Source organism: Portunus trituberculatus, chromosome 50 (assembly GCF_017591435.1).
Source record: "Portunus trituberculatus isolate SZX2019 chromosome 50, ASM1759143v1, whole genome shotgun sequence".
Taxonomy (NCBI): Eukaryota; Metazoa; Arthropoda; class Malacostraca; order Decapoda; family Portunidae; genus Portunus; species Portunus trituberculatus.
In genome coordinates this window covers 20246175-20273674 of record NC_059304.1, presented here as the reverse complement: position 1 = coordinate 20273674, position 27500 = coordinate 20246175, and the positions used below count along the sequence as shown (strand labels likewise).

General features: G+C 43.4%; 1 long non-coding RNA gene across 1 annotated transcript in view; it reads left to right on the top strand.

The window, feature by feature from the left end:
- The window catches only part of LOC123500008, a 125093-nt gene that overhangs the window by 86360 nt on the left and 11233 nt on the right, over positions 1–27500 (top strand). Inside the window, exons 2-3 of the long non-coding RNA XR_006673148.1 lie at positions 13680–13812; positions 21034–21246. This is a non-coding gene — a long non-coding RNA (uncharacterized LOC123500008). The remainder of the gene's footprint in view (positions 1–13679; positions 13813–21033; positions 21247–27500) is intronic.

Here is a 27500-nt window from a genome sequence, read left to right as displayed (position 1 = left end):
AAGATTAATGGCCAGGGTTTTCAATATTTTAATTCCCCGCATAAGTTTTTGAAGCTGTATAAAATCACCAAATAGTAAGCAGAGTGAATATGAAAACGCGTCACGGTACTGAAGGGGTTAATCTTAACTGGTGATAAAATTCCCGATCGTGGTGACCAATTTAGCACAGGAGTCGCCTTCTCACTCTTCTCCTGAAGCAGTCCAAGAAAAATAATTAAAGAAAAAGCGAGAAAATAATATAAAAAGCACCCAGAATCAGGCACAGAATTCCAGAGTTTACCGTTCGTAGCGAAATAAACGCAAAACATACAAGATTTTTCATTCTGCTTTTGGTGTTAGCTCGTAAAAGTGAAGCAGAATCGCCCTTCATATTTTTCGGCGGACAGGCGGTGTTCATGAGAGAATAGCGCAGGACAGGTAAAGGTAAGATGGACGAGGCAGCGGGTGAGCGAGAGTAGGGCAGGCCGCGTGTTTGCCGTCCCGCCCGCTACCAAACATGTCTGGCCACGTTTTAAATATTTCACTGCGATACGTAACAATTAACACCACCAAACGTAATGTGTGAAATCTTTTAAGCATGCATAAGAAAGAAAGGGACAGGAGAGAATATAGTTTACAATTTCTACCGAGTTTAAAGATTCATTGTAGCTGAGGAACAAGTAAAGATGCCTCACGCTGATTAACAGTTCAAGAAAGGTGTACCAAATAGCAGCCGAAGGGTTAAATAATAAAAAAAAAAATGGGGGTCTGTGTTAATATCCTGTGCTGGCGAGGCGAGCTGAAGAGAGTGGGACAACAGTATTCTTATTAGGTTGTCACAATACTTGATTTTCTTTTATTTTTTGGGGGGTTACATTTTCACTCTGCATTCTTAACCCCTTCAGTACAAAGACACATTTTTACCATGAGTTTTTTATATGATAAGATGATTTTTTTTTTACCTGAGGAAGGGTCTATGGAGGTTAGAATATCAATAGCCAGAGTCCTCATTATTTTTTAACCTCATATAAGTTTCTGCAGCTGTATGAAATCACCAAATATTAAGCAAAATGAATATGAAAACGCGTCATGGTACTGAAAGGGTTAAATCTAGTGCTTTTTTTGACAGTTTTTTGATTAATGAGTCCTGTCCTTTCGTCTAACAAGTCAAGGAATTCCGGAAGACACGAAGAAGAGGCAGAGGAAGACTTAGAAAGAAATGGAAAGAGGAAATAAATGAAAGCTTGACACTAAAAAAGTTAGAAAAGATAAATTAAAAACAGCGACAACGATTGAAAATTTAAACTAAAGAAAAAAAAGCGAAGAAGAGTAATGAGAATGGGAAAACAAACATTAAACAACACACAAGAGACAAAAAAAAAGCGAAAAAATGGGGAAAAAAAACAAGCGAAAGAATAAAGAACAAAAAAAACAAGCGAAAGAATGGCAGGAAAAGACTCATTAAAAACAGTTATTCCGAATTTCTATCTTCGTGTCACGCCAAAACAACTCAATAATCGTAGAGCACCAATTCATAACCCCCCATTCTGGAACTCCCTACCTGCTTCTGTATTTCCATCTTCCTACAACGTAACTTCTTTTAACCCCTTCAGTACTGGAATGCATTTTTTACCTTGAGTTTTGGATATGTTTAGACGATTTTATTGGCATTAGGAAGGGTCTATAAAGGTCAGAAGATTAATGGCCAGAGTCTTCACTATTTCAATCCTCACATGAGTTTCTGAAGCTGTATGAGAAAGTCAAATACTAACCAGAATGAATATAGAGACGCGTCATGGTACTGAAAGGGTTAAGAGAGAGGTTTCAAGATCTTTGTCCCTTTTTTTACTAACTCTTTCTAACTGTTTATGGAGACTGCAATTCTAGTGGTCCTTTTTTTCCTAATGTATTTTTATTTTTACCTTGGCAGTTCTCCCTCTTACATAAAAAAAAAAAAAAATAGATCTTCCACTAAAAACAACAATTCCGTATTTCTATCTTCGTCTCATCCAAAACAGCTCAATAAAAATACAGTTTCAATTCACAACCCTCATTCCTCCCACAACACTACACTCCACACGGCAACGCAAGTGAACCCAAAGACAAGGGGAAAGAAAGTAAGTGATACGTTTCCGCGAGTTTGTTGAGTGTTGCTTCATTCTCTCTTTTTCCTTGCTTCACACCTTCCCTGCTTCCCTCCTTTCGTCCTTTCGTTTAGGTCACACACAAGGGAGATTACAAGTACCGCTCGATTCCGTGTTGAGATCCCTTTAGTGCGGCATAGCAACCCTTCAACTTATCCGTGAACAGACGCCTAGACGCCCTTTTTTACCGTCTCCCTCTCTCGCTCCCTCTCCTCTCCCCTCCCCACGTGTATCCCAAAGACCTCCTACTCCTCTCTCCCTCTCTCCTCCCTTCTCCCTTTCCCGTACCCAATTAAGAAGCACTGGGCTAAATGGGGCTGAGTGGTTCTTCGGGGAAGCTAAAACGACTGGCTGAGAGAGAGAGAGAGAGAGAGAGAGAGAGAGAGAGAGAGAGAGAGAGAGAGAGAGAGAGAGAGAGAGAGAGAGAGAGAGAGAGAGAGGAGGAACAAACATGTCAAGTTGTGCTCGCGATGTCTCTCAATCACACGACAATAATAATTACTTCTCGCCACTTGACTCTCTCTCTCTCTCTCTCTCTCTCTCTCTCTCTCTCTCTCTCTCTCTCTCTCTCTCTCTCTCGACGTACGTGAAAATGGATAAGTCGATTGTTTTACTGTCTAGCGTTATCCAATCGAGAGAGAGAGAGAGAGAGAGAGAAGGAGGTGGGAGGTAGAGCTGTAGGTAGGAAAAAAGACAAGTTCGAAGTGGAAGGAGAAGGAGAAGGAGGAGGAAGAGGAATACAAAGGAATACAAAAGAAGGAAGAGACAGCAACAGCCTTACTGAGCCTAACGAGGTTCTCTGTATGTCTATTCTTCCACTACAGGTTCTAAGAGTTAGAGGCTGAAGGACACCAGGGTTCAAGGAAGGAAAACAAGAAAGCTATAGGAAGAAGGAAAGTCAAAGATGTGATAGGGAAGGATGAGGGGAAGTGATACTCTCTAGTCCAGTAACTAGAAAATAAAAATGTTGGTGCAGTGTACGTTATTAGAGGGGTTGATGCGAAGTGATTGTCCAACCTTCGTTTAGAAGTTTTTGTTGCATTGCTAGGGACAACATGTGCTGGGAGAGAGTTCCAGACATTTACAATTCTATTGAAGAAATAATGCTTAGCCTCGTCTGATCTGAAACGCTTACCTGTAATCTTGTAGCCATTATTTCCAGTGGTGTTGGAACTGTCAATGGTGAGATAGTTGTTTACATTTACATTATCAAAGCCCCGGAACATTTTAAATAGTTCAATTAAGTCTCCTCGCATTCGCCGTTTCTCTAAACAGAACAAGTTGGGTTTCCTCAAGCGCTCCTTATAAGGCTTGTTCCGCAGTCGTGGGATCAACTTAGTAACTCTTCTTTGAATTCTCTCCAGCTTGTGCCTGCGTGAATAACAAAGAGATTATTATTAGATCCGCAGGCTGCCTCGTCACATGCTGCCGTGATGTCGTCTAAGCGTCCATCAGGCATGCATAAACGCTTACGTGACTTACGAGCACTGCCACAGAACTCAGAGAGCTGACCTCTGACTATCGAGTTCCCGATCAGTCTCGTCTCTTGCGCGTCTTCCTCCTCTTCAGCTATGACCTGGTGTCTGTTGTAGGTTGAGATGGGCAGAAACTTCTTTACATTAGTGGTGGTGGCACGATTCCTGACAAAAGTGAATGGCGTCTGTGCAGGCACAGCATGAGGGCGACTAGGAGCTCCTGGAGTGGTGGAGGCGACAGGTCTGTCAGGGATTGTAGAAATGGCGTTTGTGGAGGTGCAAACTGTATTAGAGACAGCAAACTCTTTTAGTGTTTCAAGCTGCTGCACGACGTCCTCATACTGCTTACACTTCTCCTTGTACTTATCGTTGAGTCTCTCCATCTTACTGTGGAGGTGACACAACCTGCAGGCAGAAGGATTCCAGAAATACTGAAGGGGAAACCTGCCACGACAGGCTTCACATTGTCTGAGAAGAGAAGGCAAGATTGATTACTGAAAGCGCTTTCGAAGTTTCTGTAAAGATGTAGCTAACCATAAATTGAGTAAATGAAGTTAATGCATAGAACTCAGATACTGCTGGCCGGTGGCACCTGTCGCCAGGTGTGCTCCACCGACACACACACTTCCAGAGAGACCAAGAAACTTAAATATTCCTTATGTAATATGAAAGACAGATGGAAAAGTGATGAGAACCAGTCAGTCTGAAGGATAGATAGGAAAGGACCGCCAGTACCAAGGGAGAGACGGGTGGTTCACGTCACCAACTGGTTCCCAGAGAGGCTGAATTAGTGTAGAGACCGCCACACTTCTCTACACCGCAGACCCCAGCAAACTAAGGCATGGTCCAGCTAATTAGGACCTTGAAAATCCAGCCATTGTCCCGTAGAGGGATCCTTTGCTGCAGTCCAATCCACCACTGCTGCTGCCCAGTGGCTGCACCGTGATCCTATCCCGGGGGACTCAGCAGGTTAACACCTTATCCAAGGGTGGCCCGAGACTATGCACGGCAGGGTGGTCAGTGTCCCTGAGGTGAGCTACGAGCACCCGCTTACCGGGAACAGGAAGAAGAGAAGGAGGAGAAGGAGACAAAGGAGGAAAGTGAAAAGATGAAGAGATAGTAAGAAGACATGGTAAGAGGAGAAGGATGGGAAGGGTGCAAGATTAGATTAATAGACGGGAAGAGGAAGGAGGAAAAAGATTGTTATTACGAATTGTGCTGTTTAATTCTTTCCTCTCACTGTTTATTTCCATTACGAGATGCCTTCAATAGCTTAGACTTATACTTGCATTACAGTTCACAAGTTGCTGTGGTTGTTGAATACAAAATCAGTCAATCTCTCTCTCTCTCTCTCTCTCTCTCTCTCTCTCTCTCTCTCTCTCTCTCTCTCTCTCTCTCTCTCTCTCTCTCTCTCTCTCTCTCTCTCTCTCTCTCTCTCTCTCTCTTTTTTTTTTTTTTAAACAAATCTTAATACAAAGGAACATGTACCCAAAGGCGCACTGTCGTGTGCTACCTATTCTAAGGGTACTACAATCTATTTCTCTACAATATTTACAAGACTTAAAAATAGATAATATACAAGATGGTCAGCATGTAAATGGAGCACTATTCGTTTCACTTCACTAGCACTATTCACGCACTGCACTACACTGAGTGTCACGTCACAAAGAGTGTCAGAGGAGTTGGCAGTGTCTGTCTCCACTTATGTGCCATCAGTTTGACACTGTGAGTGTTCATCTCCTGGACGTGAGGCACCGCGGCCGTGAACAAGTTCCACATCCTGGAGACGCGTCCTGCGAAGGTGCGTTGATGCTGACACCCGTGGGATCGCGGCACCTCTACGGCGTCACCACCATTGAGCACCGTTCTCGTGCTCCGTGCGGTGACTCTTAGAGGATGACGCAGCCCTGCCAGATGTGGCACTCTTTGCACCTGTGCCTTATGGAACACTACGATCGCCGCCACGTCTCTGCGGTGTTCCAGTGAATCAAGGGGACGCTCAGGCTCTGGGTGAGGTGGTAGTGCAGCATCTACTAGCCGTATGGCGCGGCGTTGGATGCTGTCCAGTCTCCTTCTGTGTGTGGCGGCACAGGACATCCAGGAGAGAGCTGCGTATTCAAGGTGGGGCCGCACCTGTGCCTTGTACAGCAGCAGTCTCCCTTCCTGTCGAGGAAACTGGCGATCCTTCTGAGAGCGGAGATCCTGTGAGAGGCTTTCTTGGCAATGGTTTTGACATGCCTGTCAAACCTCAGCCCTCGATCCACCTCCACTCCAAGTATCTTGACGTCATCTTGGAGTGGGAGAGCAGCAGCGCCAAAGACAACTTTCCTGCCATTGCTGCCATGGCGGCTGGGGACCGAGAGACAACCATTGCTTGTGTCTTCTCCGGCGCGAATGTCACTTGCCAGCGAGCACCCCACTCCTTTATCACTCGTAGCTGCTGATTGATGGCCTCAGCAGCCCGCCCACTGTCCTGGCGTGGATAGGTATAGGAGAGGGTGCAGTCATCAGCATAGGCCATGACTCCTGGCAGTAGCTGGAGAAGATCATCCACGTAGATATTCCACAGGAGTGGGCCAAGAATTGAACCCTGTGGCACTGATGCCTCCACAGGCAGGGACTCAGATGTTTGCCCGTTGACAACCACCTTGAGGCTTCTGTCCTGCAGGTAATTTCCCAAGAGTCGTAGCAAGCCACCCTGGATGCCTTTAGCACGAAGCTTTTCTAGTAATCCGTTGTGCCATACTTTATCAAAAGCTCCTGCTATGTCCAAAGCAACCACTATAGTGTCCTTGCCGTCGTCGAGGGCGTCCTGCCAATGCCTGGTGAGAAGCATCATTAGGTCGGAGGTTGACCTTCCAGGTCTGAACCCAAACTGTTGGTCTGAGAGGAGGGCATTGTCCTTGAGATGGCTACACACCACCTCTGCCACGACCCTCTCAAACACTTTACCCACCACTGACAACAGGGATATGGGTCTGTAGTTTTTTGGGTCCGTCCTGGAGCTTTTTGTGTGCAGGAACTACTCGAGCCTCCTTCCACACTGAAGGCCAGACGTTTTCCCGTACACAAGTTGTGAAGACTTGGGTGAGAGGGGCAGCCAGTTCCTGGGAGCATCGCTTCAGCAGGTGCGGGCTGATGTCATCAGGGCCGGTGGCTTTCTGTGTGTCCAGCCCCGCAATAATCGCTTCACCTGCTGATGCGTCACCTCCACCATGGTGACAGTCTTCTCACATTGCTGGACCAGCTGAGGCGGTGGCTGCTGTGGATTCCCGACCTTCATTTTTCCAGCAAACAAGGAAGCCAGCAACTGTGCCCTCTCCTTACTGCTGGTGGCGACAGTACCGTCCTGCTTGCTGAGGGAGGGATGGATTCTTGGTGGCCAGTTCCTTGTTTGTCCTTAACAAGAGACCACCAAGTTTTGTTTCCTACGCCAGTGCCACACAGTTTCCGGCGCAGGCTTTCCTCCCACTTTTTTAAGGCCCACTTGCTGGTTACCACCATCCTCCTGCATGCAGCCCTGTGCAGGTCCTTGTTGCGCCGAGTCGGGTTCCTCTTGTAGCGGAGCCAGGCAGCATACTTTGCCTCGGCAGCAACACGGCAACGGTAGCCAAACCATGGCTGATCCGTCGATCTGGTGGTGTATTCCCTGTGTGGGACGTGGCGTCTCTGGAGGGCGAGAAGGTGAGAGGTGAGTGCAAGTGCTTCACTCTCTGCTCCTCCCTGTAGCAGAGTGGCCCATGGGGTGTGGGTCAGGTCGCGGCGCAGGGAAGCCCAGTCTGCTTTGTTCCACAGCCAGATGGTGCGGGTGGTGGCCTCGTCCTGAGCCACGCCCACTTCCAGCTGTGTCAGTACAGCGTGATGGTCAGAGCTGCCCACGAGCCCCAGCTGATGACACTGAAGCTTGTCTTCCTGGTAGTCTGAGATGACAGGGTCTAATGTCCCTCCTCGTTCATGTGTGGGGAAGGTGACATGATCTGTCAGACCCTGCACCTCAGGAGATTCTCGTAGGCGTCTCTTTCCAGGTGGTGATTGAGATCCCCCACAATCAGCACGTGGCTGCAGCTGTGTGCCATCATCAGGTTGTCTAAGGTCTCAGTCAGGTACAGGAGTGAGTCAGGCCCTTGTCGCGGGGGGCGATACAGGGCACACAGCAGGAGGGCTGAGCGGTCTGCCAGCATTACTCGGAAGTACATCATCTCCATCATTGGAGGCGTGTCTATGTCGAGTAGCTGGGCCTGCATTCCTTCCTTGAAGCAGACAGCCACTCCACCTCCTGTTCGCTCCTGTCGGTCCCTCCTCACCCAGTGGGTGAAGCCCTGCATCCTGCCATACGTGGGCTCCACCTCACTGTTCAGCCATGTCTCGGTCACCACAACAACGTCTGCATTGTGTCGTTGCACACAGTTGTGGTATAAGTCTGCAAGGTTAGTCCGGAGACCACGGACGTTGCTAGAGACGACCTTTAGTTGGCGGCGGGGGCAAGCTGGCTGTACCATGGTGAGGGATGGTAGTGAGCGAGGCCTGCTAGTCCGAGGTGGTGGTTAGGGTCCGCGGCCGACTGCTGGTACTGGTGAAGAGGAGTGGTCCACTGCCGCCCCTGGTTCTGATTCCAGATACCAGGCTGAGGAAGGAGTGGGCGAGGTTGTGGCAAGGACTGAAATGAAGTGAGGGGGTGGGCGGGCTGAGGCGCTGCAGGTGGGAAGGGTGTGGCTGTGTATCTTTCCACCTTAAGAAGCCGCTGTAGGAGACGCTCCTGACGTAAATCGTCAGTTCTGGCGTGGCAAGTAGCAGACCAATAAGACTGCATCACACTGGTCCGTCCTTCAATACATGTTCCAAGTGATTCAAATATTTCATTATCTCGAGGACAAACAGTCAAGCACCGCTCCTCGCGAGGCCTCACAGGGGAACACCACTCCACCACCACCACCACCACCACCTTCCCTCACCTGGGTTACCTAACAATGGACGTCTTCCATAAACAAGACAGGTGGCGTCTATGTGGGATTAACATGGGGCCAGCCAGCCAAGATATGTACTGTGGGGGGAAGCGACAGTGTGTGTGTGTGTGTGTGTGTGTGTGTGTGTGTGTGTGTGTGTGTGTGTGTGTGTGTGTGTGTGTGTGTGTGTGTGTGTGTGTGTGTGTGTGTGTGTGTGTGTGTGTGTGTGTGTGTGTGTGTGTGTGTGTGTGTGTGTGTGTGTGTGTGTGTGTGTGTGTGTGTTTATCTCAAAATTAAGTTGCATTAACAAATTTGTCTCTTTCTTTCGTTAACGCTCATCATTATTTCAGTTCCAGAGAGAGAGAGAGAGAGAGAGAGAGAGAGAGAGAACTATTTTAAATGATAAGATCAAAAGTGTTTTTCCTTTGGCCATCCTGAATAATTAATCAGCGACAAAATACTTATTAGCGTCAAGGTTGTTGTCTCCCTTAACATTTATAAAACCTTCACTTAGGTCTCCCCTTACTCTGCGTTTCGTTAAACTGAATACATTGAATGGCTCCACTCGTTCATCATGTCACTCATTTTTCAATCTTGGAATTATCTAAGCCACTCTTCGCTGTATCTTTTCCAGTTTTTCAATGTCTTTTCTGTTGTATGGTGACCAGAAATGTTCACAGCATTCAAGGTGAGGACGCACCGGTGAGTTATTCAAAGCAAGTATAACCTCTTCAGATTTAAATTGAAAGCTTCATCCAAGGAACTCTGCTAATTTGTTTGCATTGTTCAGTGTTCCTGTGCAGTGTTGACTCGGCTTGACATCTTTGGACACCACAGCACCAACATCTTTTTTCACTTTCAGCACTGGCCATGGGCACTGTGTTCTTCACGTATTTCGCTTCAACTTTCTTATTTTGAATTTCATCTGCCATTTTCTGCCCACCATATTACTTGGCTGAGGTCACACTGTAGTTCCTGCCGTTGTGAAGTTGAGGAAGAGGAGAACGAGGAGGAGGAAGAGAAAGAGGAGGAGGAGGAGGAGGAGGAGGAGGAGGAGGAGGAGGAGGAGGAGGAGGAGGAGGAGGAGATGGAGGAGGAAGAGATGTGAAGGACTTTGCACTTTTCTATATTGAATTTCATCTGTCATTTTCTGCCGAGCATGTTGGTTTGCTGAGGTTACATTGTAGTTCATGCCGTTGTGAGATTCAGGAGGAGGAGGAGGAGGAGGAGGAGGACGACGACGACGACGAAGAGGAGGACGACGACAATGTCGAAAACGAAGACGACGACGACAACGAAGAGGAGGAGGAGGAGGAGGAGGAGGAGGGGCGGGAGCAGGAGGAGGAGGAGGAGAAGGAGAGTGACTAGCAGAAGGAGAAGGAGGAGGAGGTGACGGAAGAGGAAGAGGAGGAGAAGGAGGACGACGACGACGAGAAGATATGGAGGACAGAAATTAAACTTCAGCCTCCACTAACCCTGTCACCCTCTACCACCACCACCACCACCACCACCACCACCACCACCACCACCACCACCACCACTCCCTACATCACAACTGTGGTACCACTACCACCACTCACCACTCCGATAAGGCGCTCCATACTCTTCAAAATTTCATCTAGTGAGGTTTATATTTCACTAGAAGACTACAGTGATGGGTGAGTTGCTGCAAGGACTTCATTTTACAATATACTGTGATAGGATGAGCAGTGAATCGCAGAGGAGCAAGCCATCACTAAGGTCTCTTACTCTTTACTCTTGTTACATGATAATTGTTTTCTTTGCTAATTGAGGTATATCTGCATCACATGACATAATACTGAGTGTGCGTGTTCGGTATTCACACATGAACAGTGACAACCGGGGTTTAGAATCTAGATACTTGTCAAGGCGGTTTTTAAAGGCATCAACAGTACCTGAGCTAACGACGCGTGATGGAAGATAATTTCAGGTGTTTGTGACGTAATTGCAGGGGAAACGTTTGGCATCATCTCTCGGAAATTGCTCACCTGTTATTTTGAAGCCATCACATCTTGCAACATTCGAGTGTTTGAGTGTTAGGAAGAGTTTAAGTTTCGCATTTTAAAGCCCTTAGAACCTTTGTAGAGCAATATCCGATCCCTCTCTTACACTGCGTTATGATAAAAAAAAAAGAATATATTTACTTCATCCCCTTCAGTGCCATGACGCGTTTCCATATTCATTCTGGTTCTGTTTGGTGATTTAATGCAGCTTCAGAAACTTATGTTGGGGATTGAAATAGTGAAGACTCTGGACCATTAATCTTCTCACCTCCATAGACCCTTCCTAATGGCAATAAATGGTCTAATCGTACACAATTCGTCCCAGTACTGAATAGGTTAAAGCGTTCCTCGTAGGGTTTATTGCGAGAGAGATAGAAAGGTGGAGGAAGAGGAGAAAGATATTTACGTGTCTTTCATACAAAAAAACATGCCTTCTCTCTCTCTCTCTCTCTCTCTCTCTCTCTCTCTCTCTCTCTCTCTCTCTCCTGGATGGCTCGGTAGTGCAGGTTTTGCCTTGGCATTTGTGGTATCAGGGTTCGAGCCCCGCGAGTGCTTAGTGAGAGTAGCAATTGCCACAGTGTAGCAGTGGTTGTTTGATGCAAGCGATTGAGTCAAGGGGGAAGCCATTGTTCTCTCTCTCTCTCTCTCTCTCTCTCTCTCTCTCTCTCTCTCTCTCTCTCTCTCTCTCTCTTTAATCGGTTTACCATTTCCTTTCATCATGAGAGTTGAAAGAAAAGTGATTCGTTCTCGTGCAAACCAATTTCTCTCTCTCTCTCTCTCTCTCTCTCTCTCTCTCTCTCTCTCTCTCTCTCTCTCTCTCTACATTCCTTCCTCTTGAACCAATAACATCACCAGGAAATGAGAAATAGAAGTAAGTAAACACAAAATTTTTAACATTGACATTACTACAACTAATCAAACACCATCACCATCACCACCACCATCACCACCACCACCACCACCACCACCACCACCATCACCACTTGTAATTAATTCTTCCTTCCTTTTTCTTCCTCCTCTTCCTCTTCTTCCTCTTCTCCACATCGTTAGCAAGAGTGTACGTTGAAGAACAAGGTGTGAATTATTGTGGCTCTCTCTCTCTCTCTCTCTCTCTCTCTCTCTCTCTGGCAACACCAATCGAATAAGCATTAAAGGGAATTCAGTTCTTCATAATTACTTTTCCCATAGTTGGTCAAGTTAAATCTCTCTCTCTCTCTCTCTCTCTCTCTCTGGAAAAATCGGCAAGTTAGCTTCCTATTGGTTCAGAAGAGTCGCTGTTATCGTTTCCGTCTATAATTATCGTACATCGCAATACCCCACGCTGCGTTGCCACATCTCTTTTATTCCTTCGCCCTTTCCAAAGTTTCCTTTCTCGCTCATACATCATAAAAACAATTGGATTTATCTATTTGTCTGTACTAGTTTTTCTTTTTCTTTTCTTTTCTTCTCTTACTTTCTCTTACCGTCTATCTAATTCTTACTTTCACATTTTGATTTACACTTCTTTTCTTCTCTTCATTCCCTTCAATCGTTATTCTGTACCCTGTTATCCCCTCTCTCTTCTATTCTTAATCTTCCTTCCTGATATTCTCTCTCTCTCTCTCTCTCTCTCTCTCTCTCTCTCTCTCTCTCTCTCTCTCTCTCTCTCTGTGTGTGTGTGTGTTCATCATCCTTGTCTCGCTTGGCTATCATAAAACAGGAGTTATTATTTTGCTGTGTGTTGTCTTCCTTCGTGCATATTCTCTCCTTTTCACTGTTGTTTTCTTTCTTCACTTGCATTATGATGAAATAGATCAGTCTTACTTATATTTATGACTCGTTTCCTCCCCCCCTCCCTCTCTCTCTCTCTCTTTCTCTCTCTCTCGTTTTTCTTTTCTTTGCTACAACAAAATCAACAATAGTAACAACGATTACAATAACGTATCTCCGTCGTTGGAATATTCTCTCTCTCTCTCTCTCTCTCTCTCTCTCTCTCTCTCTCTCTCTCTCTCTCTCTCTCTCTGCGAAAAATATTACGACAGTAGTGATAATTTTTCGTGCCATACAGCGTCTTGTCTCCTCTTAATTCCTTTTCTTCCTCCTCTTCCCCTTCCTCCTCCTCCTCCTCCTCCTTCTCCTCCTTCTCCTCCTCCTCCTTCTCCTCCTCCTCCTCCGTACTATATTCGCTTTCCTCTACGTAATAAAAGTGTGCCTTCATTTCTGATATACAACATCCTCTTTTCCCGGTAACGAGCTGGAGCACCGCCGCCTCCACATGAAAGGCAACAGGAAGTACGTGCAAAGGGGGATCGGACCTCCTTTGCCACGTTGAAAGAAGATCAGAGCCAATTTTAAAGGTATTCCAGCTCTCCTTACACGTTTGTGTGTTCCTGGTGTATGTAAAGCAATCATGGTGCTGTTTCGTGCTGGAAATGGATCCTGGGACTGAAATAGAATGTTGTTTTGGAAAAGGAAAGGTGGAAATCGTTGTGTGAAGCGTATAAGATAGGTATTGATTTCTTTTCTTATTTCGTAGAAGGATGGATAAATAAATATGGTGTTCCTTGTAATCAGAAATACACAAAAGTAGAAGGGAAGTTTATTAAAAAGGTGTATTAATGTGTCAGTGTGTTTATATGACGTAAAAGAAACAGGAAAAGTCAACAGTGTGCTTTTAAACCAGCGACGTATGGAAAAAGAAATCTAAAAATAAAAATGGAAAGAAAATGCATAACGAGAATTAATAGAACTTATACAACAAACAATGAATTAACGAAACATAACAACTACAGACTCTCATTTGACTATAAACACGATACAACTTTTAAACCAGAGCTATTTGAAAGAAAATGAAAATCTAAAAATAAAAACGGAAAGATTAATTGATTGATTGATTGATAAAAATACACAAAAAATATAACTAAAACCATGCAACAAATAATAAATTAATGAAACACAACAATTACAGACTCTCATTTGGCTATAAACACAATACAACTTTTAAACCAGAGATATATGAAGAAAAAAAATATCTAATGATAAAAACGGAAAGAAAAACACACCAAAATAAATTAAAACCAATACAACAAAGAAAAAATTAACGAAACACAACAATTACAGTTTTTCATTTGACAGCGCAGTAGAGGCGGCGCACAACACTGACCACCACCACCACCACTACTACCCTTCCCTCAGCTAGCCAGGCAACACGTGGCTCCAGGAAGGACTGTGTAAGGGGACCCCAAGTAAACCTCTTATACTAACCGAGGTACGCTGTCACTCCTTCAGTAGAGATTAGTGACGAAGCTGGCATAATGAGGGTCAATGTTTGGAGTTAATGAGCAAGTTACGTGAATGTGAAGGCTGGCTATAGGGAAATTAATGTGACAAGGTAGTCAGTGAGATTTTAAGTAGTATAGTAGTTTTAAAGGGATTTTGGTAATATTTTAAGGGATAATAAAGGTGACATAATGAATTGTTGATTTTTAAGGTAGTTGATTCTCTAAAGGTAAGTAACGTGGTAGAGTAATTAATGTGACTAATTTGAAGGTGATTTGAGAGTAATTATCGTGATTCTGACAGTATTTGACGTGGTTTCAGAAAAGATTGGGCGTATTCACTAACTAACATAACTATTTAACGTGATTGACCCCTTCAGTAGCATGACGCGTTTCCACATTCATTCTGCTTGTTATCTGGTGATTTTATATAGCTTCAGAAACTTTTGTGGTGGGATTGAAATAGTGAAGACTGCGGCCATTAATCTTCTGACCTCCATAGACCCTTCCTAATGTCAATAAAATGGTCTAATGGTGCACCAATCTCATGGTAAATGTGTGTCCTGGTACTGAAGGGGTTAAGTGATCATTAACGAAAGGGTGGTTAACTCTGAGGCTTTCTTCTTCTTTTTCTTCTTTTCTTCTTCTTCTTCTCTCATCATCTTCTCTCATCTTCTTCTTCTCTCATCTTCTTTCTTCTTCTTCTTCTTCTTCTTCTTCCACTTCTTCTTCTTCTTCTCTCATCTTCTTCTTTTTCTCTCATCATCATCATCATCTTCTTCTTCTTCTTCTTCTTCTTCTTCTTCTTCTTCTTCTTCTTCTTCTTCTTCTTCTTCTTCTTCTTCTTCTTCTTCTTCTTCTTCTTCTTCTTCTTCTTCTTCTTCTTCTTCTTCTTCTTCTTCTCTCATCTTCTTCTTCTTCTTCTCTCATCTTCTTCTCTCTTCTTCTTCTCTCATCTTCTTCTCTCATCTTCTTCTCTCATCTTCTTCTCTCTTCTTCTTCTCTCTTCTTCTTCTTCTTCTTCTTCTCTCATCTTCTTCTTCTTCTTCTCTCATCTTCTTCTTCTTCTTCTTCTTCTCTCATCTTCTTCTTCTTCTTCTTCTCTCATCTTCTTCTTCTTCTTCTCTCATCTTCTTCTTTCTTCTTCTCTCATCTTCTTCTTTCTTCTTCTCTCATCTTCTTCTTTCTTCTTCTCTCATCTTCTTCTTTCTTCTTCTCTCATCATCTTTTCCTCCTCTTCCTTTTCCTTTTCCTCCTCCTCCTCCTCCAACGTGACAGTGAAGGGAGCAGTAATTAAGGTGATAGCGAAAGGGGAATTAAGGTGAGCTTGTGTGATGCCCACCTGTTAATCACCACCATTGACGTCACGTGACATTCCGTGGGTGGTTAGCGTGGTGGGGAGGTGGTGCTTCACGAAGGATGGTTAACGTGACGCAGGAGGGTCGTGTAGGTGGGTAGCAAAGGGTAATTAAGGTGTGCGTGTCTAATTATCCCTGTTATTATTCACCTTAGTTGCATTCCAAGGGTAGTTAAGGTGGTTGTCAGGGATCGTTAACTCATTAGAAGGTAGTTAAGGTGAGCTTGTGTAATTACTATCCATTTATCACCGTAATTAATCGCTTTTCAAGGGTAGTTAACGTGGTTGTCAGGTGGTTAGTAAAGGATAGTTAACTTAAAGGTAATTACTGATTCAAAGGTAATTAATGTGATTCTGAAGGTAATTGAGATGAGCTTGTGTAATTCCCAACCGTTATTCATCTTAATTAGTCACATTCCAAAGGTAGTTAACGTGGATGTCGGTAATTAGTAAAGGATTATTATTATTATTATTATTAAAAGGTGATTTTGAAGGTAATTAAGGTGAGCTTGTGTAATTGTCACCTGTTATATGTACACCTTAATTAGTCACATTCCAAGGGTAGTTAACGTGGTTGTCAAGGCTTGATTAGTAAAGGATGAACTCAATAAAAGGTAATTAAGGTCATTTTCAAAGGTAATTAGGGTTTGCAGGTGTAATTACCACCCGTTATTTACCTTAATTAATCACATTCCAAGGGCAGTTAACGTGGTTGTCAGGTGTAATTAGTAAAGGATAGTTAACAAAGTAATTAAGGTCTCCAAGGGTAATTAAAGCTTGCATGTGTATTTAGCACCTGCTGGGCGACACCTTAGTGGATTACTGGGTCACCGTGGTCATTACTCACTGGGAGGTCAAAGGCTGCACTGTGGGACTACTGACGCCATTCCCTCCCCCATCTGACATGTACTGGTGACTTGCTTGGTAGTGGTGCTTACGTGCTGGTTAGTGGCGTGCTTACTATTGCTCACGTACTTGGTGGTGTGCTGGGAGAAGTAGGAAGGGGGTAGGATGGAGCGGGGAGAGGTAGGGAGCGGCAAGGAAAGGCGGGGAGAGGTAGGGAGCGGCGAGGAAAGGCGGGGAGAGGTAAGGAGCGGCGATAAAGGACTGGTAGAGAAGCGACGGGGAGGGATGAGCGGGGGCGTGGCTGTGGGCGCTCTCTCTTATCCCTTTAAACTGTCGCGGGCGTAATTCTTTCATTATTATTATTATTATTATTATTATTATTATTATTATTATTATTATTTTTTTTTATTTACATATCACGCACGTACTACAATGGATGGATGTGTCAATAGATAAGGATGTGGATGGGTAGGCAGGCATGGAAGTGTGGTACGAACAGAATTGCCACCTACGTCACCACTACTCGTGTTGTTACCACTAATGAACACTGATTCTAATTAACCCCTTCAGTACTGGGACACATTTTAACTTGAGATTTATGTACGATTAGACCATTTTATTGACATTAGGAAGGGTCTATGGAGGTCAGAAGAGTAATGGCCACAGTCTTCACTATTTTATTCCCATTAATTATCACCTTTATTACCATTTGAGAATCACACTAATTACATCTCCCTTAACAGTCACATTAACTATCCTATTGTTAACCCCTTCAATATGGGGACACATTCTTACCTTGAAATTTGTGTATGATTAGACCATTTTTATTGACAATAGGAAAGGGTCTATGGAGGTCAGAAGATTAATGGCCACAGTCTCACTATTTCAATCCCCCACATGAGTTTCCGAAGCTGTACAAAATCATCAGATAGTAAGCAAAGGAATATGGAAGCGCGTCATGGTACTGAAGGGGTTAAACTCACGTACAAAACCACGACACAACCTACATCACTCATTATTACCACGAACGTCTATAATTAACACTATTCACGCAGTAACAGCCATGAGAGTTGAGTGACCAGTGCTAGGGGGAGAGGAGTGCCGGGTGCTGGTGAGTGGTGTGTGTGTGGGGGGGAGGGGAAGAGCTTCGGGGGTTTGGGACGGTGTTTAGAGGGGAGCTGCTAACGATTCTGACAACTCTGCAAGGTAACTCATGACTGCGACTGTACTAAACTATCACACACCTATGCAGTGATCAGTCATTTATGGTAATGCCGCTAAGGTAAGTCTTTAGAAACGCTTTGCTCTCACCACGACTAGTTTCCAAGGCCACAGAGATGATTAGCCGGGTTTTCAAGAATGCTTTCCCAGTTAATAATGTTGAAATCTTGTCAATCTACCTTTAGAACTATAAAAGAACCTTAAAAATTCGTGTTAACCTCAACAAAGCCCTTGAAATCGTAGAGGTGAAATAAAGAAGTGTGTGATTACAAGCCTGAAACCCCTTTATTATCATGACGCGTTTCCTGTTCATTCTGGTCACTATTGGGTGGTTTTATACAGCTTCTGAAACTTGTGTGAGGGATTAGAATAGTGAAGACTCCGTCCATTAATCTCCTGACCATAGACCCTTCTAATGTCAATAAAATGATCTAATAGTACACAAATCTCAAGGTAAATGTGTGTCTCAGTTTTGAAAGGATTAAGTACGTACGTGACCACCAGTTTACCAGTCACGTTACTTGGTCACTGACTCACATAAACTACCATTCATGAATCTTCCTCACAGACCACAAGATTTTTTTTTTTTTTTTTATGTAGAGTAAAGTTATAAGTTCTGAAAGTGAGTCCTCGTTATTTATAAGTAGAAGATATTGCACTCTTTAAGATCAGTTTATAATGTACGTATTTTGTTTTTTATGTAGAATTAGACCGTAAGTGATTTCTAAAAGGCATGATAGCCTCTGTTTAATAAGTGAAAAATAGTACCCAAATTCAGATCTATTTAGTAAGACGACCTGGAGTAAATACTGAATGAATTTTCTCTTTTTTGTTACGTCAGGCAGAGGTGGTAAAAAAATATTAATCTCCTTAGTGTAAAAAATAAAAATAAGTGAAAAATATGACCCACATACAAGTTCAGTACAGTGAAGTAAGGCGAGACTTAAATATTGAATGAGTTGTCTTTCTCTTTTCAAGTAGAGTAAGACAGGTACTAAAAATATTAATTCCCTTTGTGTAAAAAATAAAATAAAAAAAGGAAGGGAAAATATGACCGACATACAGGTTCAGTTCAGTATAGTAAGAAAAGACAAGAAGTAAATATTGAATAAGTTGTCTTTCTTTTTTATTACGTAGAGTTACACGAACTCTAAAAATATCAATCTTTTGTGTAAAAAAAAAAAAAGGGGAAAATATGACACACATGCAAATTCAGTTCAGTTTAGTATCGTAAGACTTAAAGTAAATATTGAGTGAGTTGTCTTTCTTTTTTGTTACGTAGAGTTAGACACGAGTTCTAAAAATATTAATTGTGTGTCAAAATAGAAAAAAGGAATAGAAATATGACCCACATACAACTTCAGTTCAGTATAGTAAGACAAGACTTAAAGTAACTATTTATTAAGTCTGCCTTCTTTTTCAACGTAGAGTTAGACATAAGTGCTAAGAATATTGATCACGTGTAAAAATAAGAAAAAAAAATGAAAACTATAACCTACATTTAAGTTCAGTTTAGAAACAAGCCCAAGTATATAAATATTTAGAAATGATAAGCATTGGCGTTAAAGGGAAATCTGATACCAGGAATCTGCTTTTAGTCACAAGTTAAGCTCTATTAGGGTTTCAAATTCCCTTTAATGTTAGGCAGCAGATTTCACGCTCCATCTCACCGCGTCACGGCTTCAGACTAAACTAGGCGCGTGATGGTATGAGTTACCGTTCATTGCCCGTAACTACCGCCCCCTCCCTTCCCTCCAGCAGAATAACAGGAAAAGAAAAGAGGGAACGATGGAAAAATGATGAAAATACCAATAATAAACTAATATTTTGCATGTACTAACCAAGGAAACCCCTTCAGACTAAAGTTGGTGCGTGATTATAGAAGTTACCGCTCAATGCCCTCGACCTCTCCCTCTCTCACCCTCCATGACGGTGTGCGGTGCAGTGAGGGGGTGTGCTGGGTGCTATGGCGCGTTGGGTCAGGCCTCACACACACACACACACACACACACACACACACACACATTCAGCTAGCCATGCACACTCCCTCTACACTCCATTCACGTGTAAAACTAGAGTCTGCATACGTGCATTCATACCACGCCGGTACACGGGTTAGGGAACGATATAGGACACACACACACACACACACACACACACACACACACACACACACACACACACACACACACACACACACACACACACACACACACACACACACACACTGTCTGTCTGTCTGTCTCTTTCTTTCTTTCTTTCTTTTTCTTTCTTTCCTTTCTTTCTTTTCTTTCTTTCTCTCTCTTTCTCTCTTTCTCTGGTCAGGAAGGAAGCGAGTGTCTGGTCAGTCAGTTGGAAGGCTCAATGGCTAGCTGAAAGGTTTTCTTTCTCCTTACTTTGTTCTGTCTTCTATCGATTTTCTTTATTTTTTTAGTTGTTACCCAGATTTCGTCTTTTTTTTCTCTTAACAGTTAATTTTGTCTATTTTGTCTCTATTTCCGTGTATTATTAATGAATATAATTACTTGATGTAATTTAATTTATTCTTTTATTTATCTTTTTTATTTATCTATTTTATTTATTTTCTATTTTATTTTTGCTCTAATTATTTTCCATCTCATCGGCCTTTCCAGTTCTCACACTCGCATCTACCAATCACCTTCATTCTTCCCCCCCTCAATCTTTGAACTCCTCGTCATTCATTTCATCCATTTCTTGGCGCCCGTTCCTTGCGCATCCTCTTCATCCATCACACTCCCTCTCTCTCTCTCTCTCTCTCTCCCTCCCTCTCCCTCTCTCCTCCTCTCATTCGCCTATTCTTCTTTATCATTGTGTTCATTTGTCCCTGTCGCTCGTTGTGTGTGCTGGCGCAGTGACGGGCATGCATATCCTAGCGACACGGTGGTGGTGGTGGGCAACAAGCATCGTGTTCTGTGACTCAACATTGCCAAGCGCTGGTTTGTTTTGATCCTTTTGCTTGTAATTCTATTTTTTTCTTTCTTTTCTTTTTCTATTTTTCTGTTTGTCTGTCTGTGCCCCCCCCCCTCTCTCTCTCTCTCTCTCTCTCTCTCTCTCTCTCTCTCTCTCTCTCTCTCTCTCTCTCTCTCTCTCTCTCTCTCTCTCTCTCTCTCTCTCTCTCTCTCTCTCTCTCTCTCTCTCTCTCTCTCTCTCTCTCTCTCTCTCTCTCTCTCTCTCTCTCTCTCTCTCTCTCTCTCTCTCTCTCTCTCTCACTTTCCAGGAATTTCACTCAGCACGTTGCAAGTTGTCATTACTGTTTTAATTACCTCTGTGTGAAGCATTTCTGCCCACTCTGGTGCTCTCTCGTACTTGCACCACCACCACCACCACCACCACCACCTCCACCATCACCACCACCACCACCACCACCATCATCATCAGCAGCAGCAGCAGCAGCAGGATTATTAGTGTCTGATTCATCTCCAGAACAAAATTTTCCCTTTTCTTTTCCTCCTTTATTCTCTCTCCTTTTTTACCTTTACTCTTCTTCCTGTCTCCCTTTCTGCTCCTCTTTCGCTTTTTTCTTTTTTGGCTTTCTCCCTTTCCTTCGTTTTCTTCTTTCCTTCTTTCCTTCTCCCTTCCTTCATTTCCTTCCACACCACCTCCGTTCCTTCTCTCCAGTAATTTGTCTTCTACTCCATCATTCCTTCCTTTTCTCTATCTGTCTTTATCCTCCTTTCCCATCCTATATCTTGACCTTCCTTCCTATATCTGTTTTCCCCTCATTTCCCCTCCTATATTCGTACTACCACTGCCTTTTTTGTTCCAGGGTTTACCACAGCGCCTTCATTCCCTCCCCACCCCGTCATGAAGGAAAGGGGAAAGGAAGGAAGAAGGATGAGGAGAGAGGAAGGTGTGGGGTGGAGGGTCAGGGAGGAAGAGCCACCTGCCAGCCATCAACAAAACTCCAGCTGGCTTTGAATAATGTGTAAGGAATCTAGGCCAGGTGGTCATAAGGTGTCTTAGGTGTGTTTGGCATAAGGTAAGCTTCGTTGTGTTGTTTTATTTAATGTTTTTATTTATTTTGTGTTTTTTCAGCTCTGGGTTTTGAATTATCTCTGCGTATGTTTTTTCTTTGCAGTAGATTAGCGTCTCTTCGTTTTAGATTATTTTCGTTGAGCGCAGAGTTATTTTGCCTCGTCCTTGCCCTGCCTTTACTTACTTAGCGTTACCATGCCTTGTCTTATTGCTGCCTTACTTCTTCATTGACTTGCCTTTTTTCTGTTTTACCTTTACTTTGCTCTACCTTTATTTGATTCTGCCTTGCCTTGCCTTACTTTGTCTTACCTTACTTTCTCTTACCTTAATTTGCTTTGGCTTGATTTGCCTTATACTTTGCTTTGCCTTGCTTTACTTTGTCTTACCTAAACATTCCTTACCTTACCTTATCTTATGACAACCAATCCAACCCAACTCGACCCAACCCAACCCAAACACAGCCTAACCTAACCTAACCTAACCCAATCTAATATAGTGAAGCTAAGTGTCACATTATCCTGATTCTCATTAGCGTAACAGTACATCTTTTGGCGGCGCGTGTCCTACTAATCAGTGCTAATGGGATCGCAATGCCTGAGTGTACTGTGTGATGTAGAGCTTAATTGGCTGTCTCTCTCTCTTTCTGTCTGTCTGTCTCTGTCTCTCTCTGTCTGTCTTTGTCTCTGTCTCTCTCTTTCTGTCTGTCTGTCTCTCTGTCTTTCTGTCTGTCTCTGTCTTTCTGTATGTCTCTGTTTCTCTCTGTGTCTCTGTTTCTCTCTGTCTCTGTTTCTCTCTGTCTCTCTGTTTCTCTCTCTCTCTCTGTTGCTCTCTGTCTCTGTTTCTCTGTCTCTCTCTGTCTCTGTTTCTCTGTCTCTCTCTGTCTCTGTTTCTCTGTCTCTCTCTCTCTCTCTCTCTCTCTCTCTCTCTCTCTCTCTCTCTCTCTCTCTCTCTCTCTCTCTCTCTCTCTCTCTCTCTCTCTCTCTCTCTCTCTCTCTCTCTCTCTCTCTCTCTCTCTCTCTCTCTCTCTCTCTCTCTCTCTCTCTCTCTCTCTCTCTCTCTCTCTCTCTCTCTCTCTCTCTCTCTCTCTCTCTCTCTCTCTCTCTCTCTCTCTCTCTCTCTCTCTCTCTCTCTCTCTCTCTCTCTCTCTCTCTCTCTCTCTCTCTCTCTCTCTCTCTCTCTCTCTCTCTCTCTCTCTCTCTCCCCTGTAGCAAGCACAACCACCAGCATGTACTCCACTAGATAGCCAGATGAGAAAGTAAGCAAACCAGTAGCATGCCCAGCCACCAGCATTGTTCTCCACTTGTTTGATAGCCAGCGACCTTATGACATTCCTTTCCTTGCGCGCCGCTTCAGTTTCCCTTCTTGTCGCAGCAATAATTCAGCGGAGGCGATATTTGTAATGGATGTGTGGAGCAGATGTCGTGAATACAGCATGAACTTCCTCCGCTGGTGAAGTCGAGCTTGCTTATTGAACTCGGCTTGATAATTGAGTGTTCGGTGGTGGTGGTGATGGTGGTGTGGTGGTTTGTGTTCAGTTTGTTTGTTTGTTTTTTTGTTTGTTTTTTTTCTTTCGTTTAGTTTCGTTGTTCGTTTATTGATTCATTGCTAAGTTGTTGTTTTTTTTTTTCATTCTATTTTTTACTGTTTCAAATTTCCTGATTTACATTTTTTTTTTTATTTTTTTTTTCGTTCTCATTTATCTTTTTTTTTCAATCCTTCATTCATTATATACTTTTCTCATTCATTCTATATATTTTTTTTTCTCGTTCTGCCCTCCATTTTTATCATTTTTTCTTTTGTTCTTTTCTGTATTTTGTTCCTCCTTTCCGATATTTTTTCTTGTCATTTGTCTTATTTTTTTTTCAATCCTTCATTCATTATATACTTTGTTTTCTCATTCAATCTATACATATTTTTTTTTTCCATTCTGTCCACCATTTTTATTATTATTTTGTTTTTCACTGTATTTTGTTCCTCCCTTAATTTTATCCTTTTATTTTTTCTCTCATTGTATCTTTGCGGCGCCAGGTGACAGTGATGTTATGGCGCATTTACCTAAATCTGTCAGTCAATCATTCTATCCTTTAATTTCTCCTTCCTTCATTAATTACAAAGGAAATGAGTCTTGAACCGTCACTCTTCTCTTGCACTTTCCAGAAAACGAAGCTGTGTTTGTGGAATTCCGAAATCCTTGCACATTTAATTTGTTGGGAGTTGAGTCACAGTGCAGTAATGATTCAAATATCTCAACGGGACGACAAAAAAAATGGAAAGTTGACTTGCTATTGTTATATTAATGAGAAAAGGAAGGTATGTATAACTTGGAAAACCTTGTGCCTTGAATTTCCTGTCACGTTTGTCGTAATCTATTGAAATAATTAAAATAGCACTGTTGGAAAAAAACCTTATGGCATTACTTCACTTTTTGACTTGTCAGAAGAACAAAAGTTAAGTAGACTTGAAAACCGTGTCTGTATAATTTCGTGGAAGCTTATACATTGCAGTAATTAAAACGTGTAGGCGGATAAAAAGCAATTTGTGTATCTTAGAAAAAAAAGTTTAGGGCAGTATTCTCGCTACACTTAATGGAAAATAGATATGTAATATCTCGATAAAAAAAAAAAAAACGCGTCTCCAGTTTCTTCGAATTTACTTTAAGAGAATTGAAGAGTTGAGTTAACTTCTTACATTTATCAGAAAACGAAACTGAAAACCACTTGTCTTTAATATCGTGGAAGTTCCAATAATGCATTGAAATAATTAAGATGCCAAAGTTAGACAGTTGCATAAAAGAAAATACCGGAGAAAGGATCCAAGCCATTACAGTCGTACCAGCCAATGAAGCTACTCGTGTGTAGGATAACTTTGAAAGCCACCTACGATAATCCAATAAAAGAATCATAAGAAATTTTATAACCAAACGGAATAGTCAAAATGTCGTAGCTGGGAAACCGTCTAATTTGTAAACATCTTCCCGGGAAAAAGGACTACAACACATTACAACACTTACCAGAAAACCAAGATGTGTACAAGAATTTTAAGAAACTCGCGCTAAGAATTTTAAGAACCTCACACTTCAATTTCGTGCTCCACTTAACCTCGCTACAGTAATTACATGAGAGAGTAGCAAGAATGTATGAAAACCTGCAGGAAGGAAACAGTTTACACATAGTTATCCCTTTTTTAATCCTCTCAATACTGGGACACATTTTTACCGTGAGATTTGTGTACGATGAGACCATTTTATTGACATAAGGAAGGGTCTATGGAGGTCAGAAGATTAATGGCCACAGTTTTCACTATTTCAATCCCTTCAGTACCATGACACGTTTACATATTCATTCTGCTTACTATTTGGTGATTAAAATAGTGAAGACTCAGGCCATTAATCTTTTGACCTCCATAAACCCTTCCTAATGTATATAAAATCGTGTAATCATGCCCAAAACTCGTGGTAGAAATGCGTCCCTGAAATGAGTACTGAAGAAGTTTCTGAAGCTGTATAAAATCACCAAATAGTAAGCAAAGTGAATATGGAAACGCGTCATGGTACTGAAGAGGTTAAGTTTATATTCACCTTTCAACATCCATAAATCCATCTAAAGTAGCAGATAATTAGACGATAAAATAGCAAGAATGTAAGAAGAACGGTAGGAAGGAAGCAGTTTACGTAAAGCTTGTGTGCACCTGTTCTAAATGTACCTAAAGTCTAATTAGATGGAAAAGGAGCAACAGGAACAAGTGAAGCTGTAAACACGCGACACTAGACCATCGTGTGCCTCTTTAAAGTGAACCTCCCTCTCGCAGGACGTGTACACAAAATTCCCGGTAACTCATAACCTTCTCCCCTCGAGCGTTGTTGTTTCAAGCTGCAGATGTGAACTCGACCACAGGTGTTTTGGTGGCGCAGGTTGACTTCAGCTAACGTGGTGACGGATACTCGGCCTTGGAACTTCAGTGAGGTTAGACGCGGTGAATGGGTGCACGAGCCATGAAGATGACGGAAAGGTGGAGGATAAATCGCCGTATTGAGGGAATGGTTGGATAGAGGGAGTAACTGACTGGCTGACTGACTGACGAAAGAATGGATAGAAGGAAGGACATATTAACGTACTGAGCGAATGATTGGATAGAAGGAGTAACTGATTGACTGACTGACTGACTGACTGACTGACGAAAGAATGGATAGAAAGAAGGAATAGTAACGTACTGAGCTAATGTTTGGATAGAGGGAGTAACTGACTGACTGACTGACTGGCTGACTGACTAACAAACGAATGGATAGAAAGAATAATATATTAACGTAGTGATCGAAATTAGCGAGGGAGTGACTAACTAACTAACGAACTAATGAAAGGACACAAACAAACGGAATTACGAATGAAGGAAACAATGGAGGGTAGACAAGCCAAGTGATGAAAGAAGGAATAAAGTTTACAGATGAACTAATGAACGAAAGGACACGAAATAAGAAATGATAAACGAACGAATACAGGACACAGACTGATGAACGAATTGAACGAGTAAATGAACTAACGAGCTGAACAAAATACGAAGACAAAACAAGAAAATATGAACGAAGAAATGAACTCACTTATAACCAACCTCTCCAAAATCAAATCAAACGAACGAACAGAGAACATTAAACTGACAACGAAACAAACACACACATGAACACGAACAAGCTTCCCCTCCTCCCTTCCCTTCCCTTCCCTTCCCTTCCCTTCCGTCACCTCTCCACCTCCTGTCTCTTTTCTCACTTCTTCCTCCTCCCTTCCTTCCCTCACCTCTCTACCTCCTTTCTCTTTCCTCAGCTCTCCTCCCTTCTCTCTCCCTCCCTTCCCTCACTTCCCCTCTTCCTATTCTCCTTCCCCTCTTCCCTTCCCTCTGCCTTCCTTCCCTTCCCTCCTCCTCTTCCTTCTCCTCTTCTCTCTCCTTTCCCCTCCCTCCTTTTCCCCTTCTTTCCTTCTCTTCCTCACCTCCCTCTCCCTTCTCTTCCCTCATCTCCCCTCTTCCTCTCCCCCTCACCTTCCCTTTTCCCCTCTCCCTCTCCCTCCACCCCCTTTGACATCCATCACGCCCCCGCCTCCCCACCGCCTCGTAACTCATCCCGTTCGTAAAAGGTGGATCGCTGATAATTTACAGGTGCGATGAAAATTAATTAGGTAATAGTAGGTGTGTCAATTAAAGGTGATCATTGCTTACTGGGCTCTCATTCCTCCGCCCTTCATACCCAGTGCAAAACCTGCTCGGTAGGAAGGACGGGGGAGGAGGAGGAGGAGGAGGAGAGGAAAAGGAGGATGGTATAAGAGAGAGGGAAGGATAACAAGGGGAATGTATGAAGGTGTAGAAGAGGAAAAGAAGGATGAGAAGAGGGTGTAGGGAGGGGACGATGAGAGGGGAGTGTGGAAAGGGTGTAGAAAAGAGGAGAAGATGAGACGAGAGTGTGGAAAGGGTGTAGAAAAGAGGGGAGGGTGAGAGGAGAATGAAAGAGGTGTAGAAAGAGAGGAGGATGAGAGGAGTGTGGAAAGGGTGTAGAAAGAGAGGAGGATGAGAGGGGAATGTGGAAAGGATGTAGAAAAGATGGGAGGGTGAGAGGGGAGTGTGGAAAGGGTGTAGAAAGATGGGAGGTGAGAGGGGAGTGTGGAAAGGGTGTAGAAAAGAGGGGAGGATGAGAGGAATGTAGGAAGGAATAATGTGTTGAGAGTATGTGAGGGAAAAGGAGGAGGGAAGAGAAGGACACAAGGAGGCGTCGTAGGATGGTGTAGGAGGCTCTGAAGGGAGTCAAGGAGGGTGTAAGGATGGAAGGACAAACGCACAGTGATTTCGTTACAACCTCCACGACCTTCACTACTTCAGCACCAGTGACAGAAAACAAATAAATAATCCACTGTAATTTGACCATCCATGTCCCGCTTGACTAATGATGAACTGAACCTTACACACACACACACACACACACACACACACACACACACACACACACACACACACACACACACACACACACACACACACATTCTCCATCCTTCCCACCCACCCACCCTCCTCCCATCTCCCTCTCTCCTTCCTCCCTCCTCCCTCCCTCCTCTCTCCTCTCTCTCTCTCTCTCTCTCTCTCTCTCTCTCTCTCTCTCTCTCTCTCTCTCTCTCTCTCTCTCTCTCTCTCTCTTCCTCCCTCCTCCTCCCTCCTCTCCTCCTCCTCCTCCTCTCTCCCTTTCTCCTCCTCCTCCCTCTCCTTCCTCCTCCTTCTCTCTCT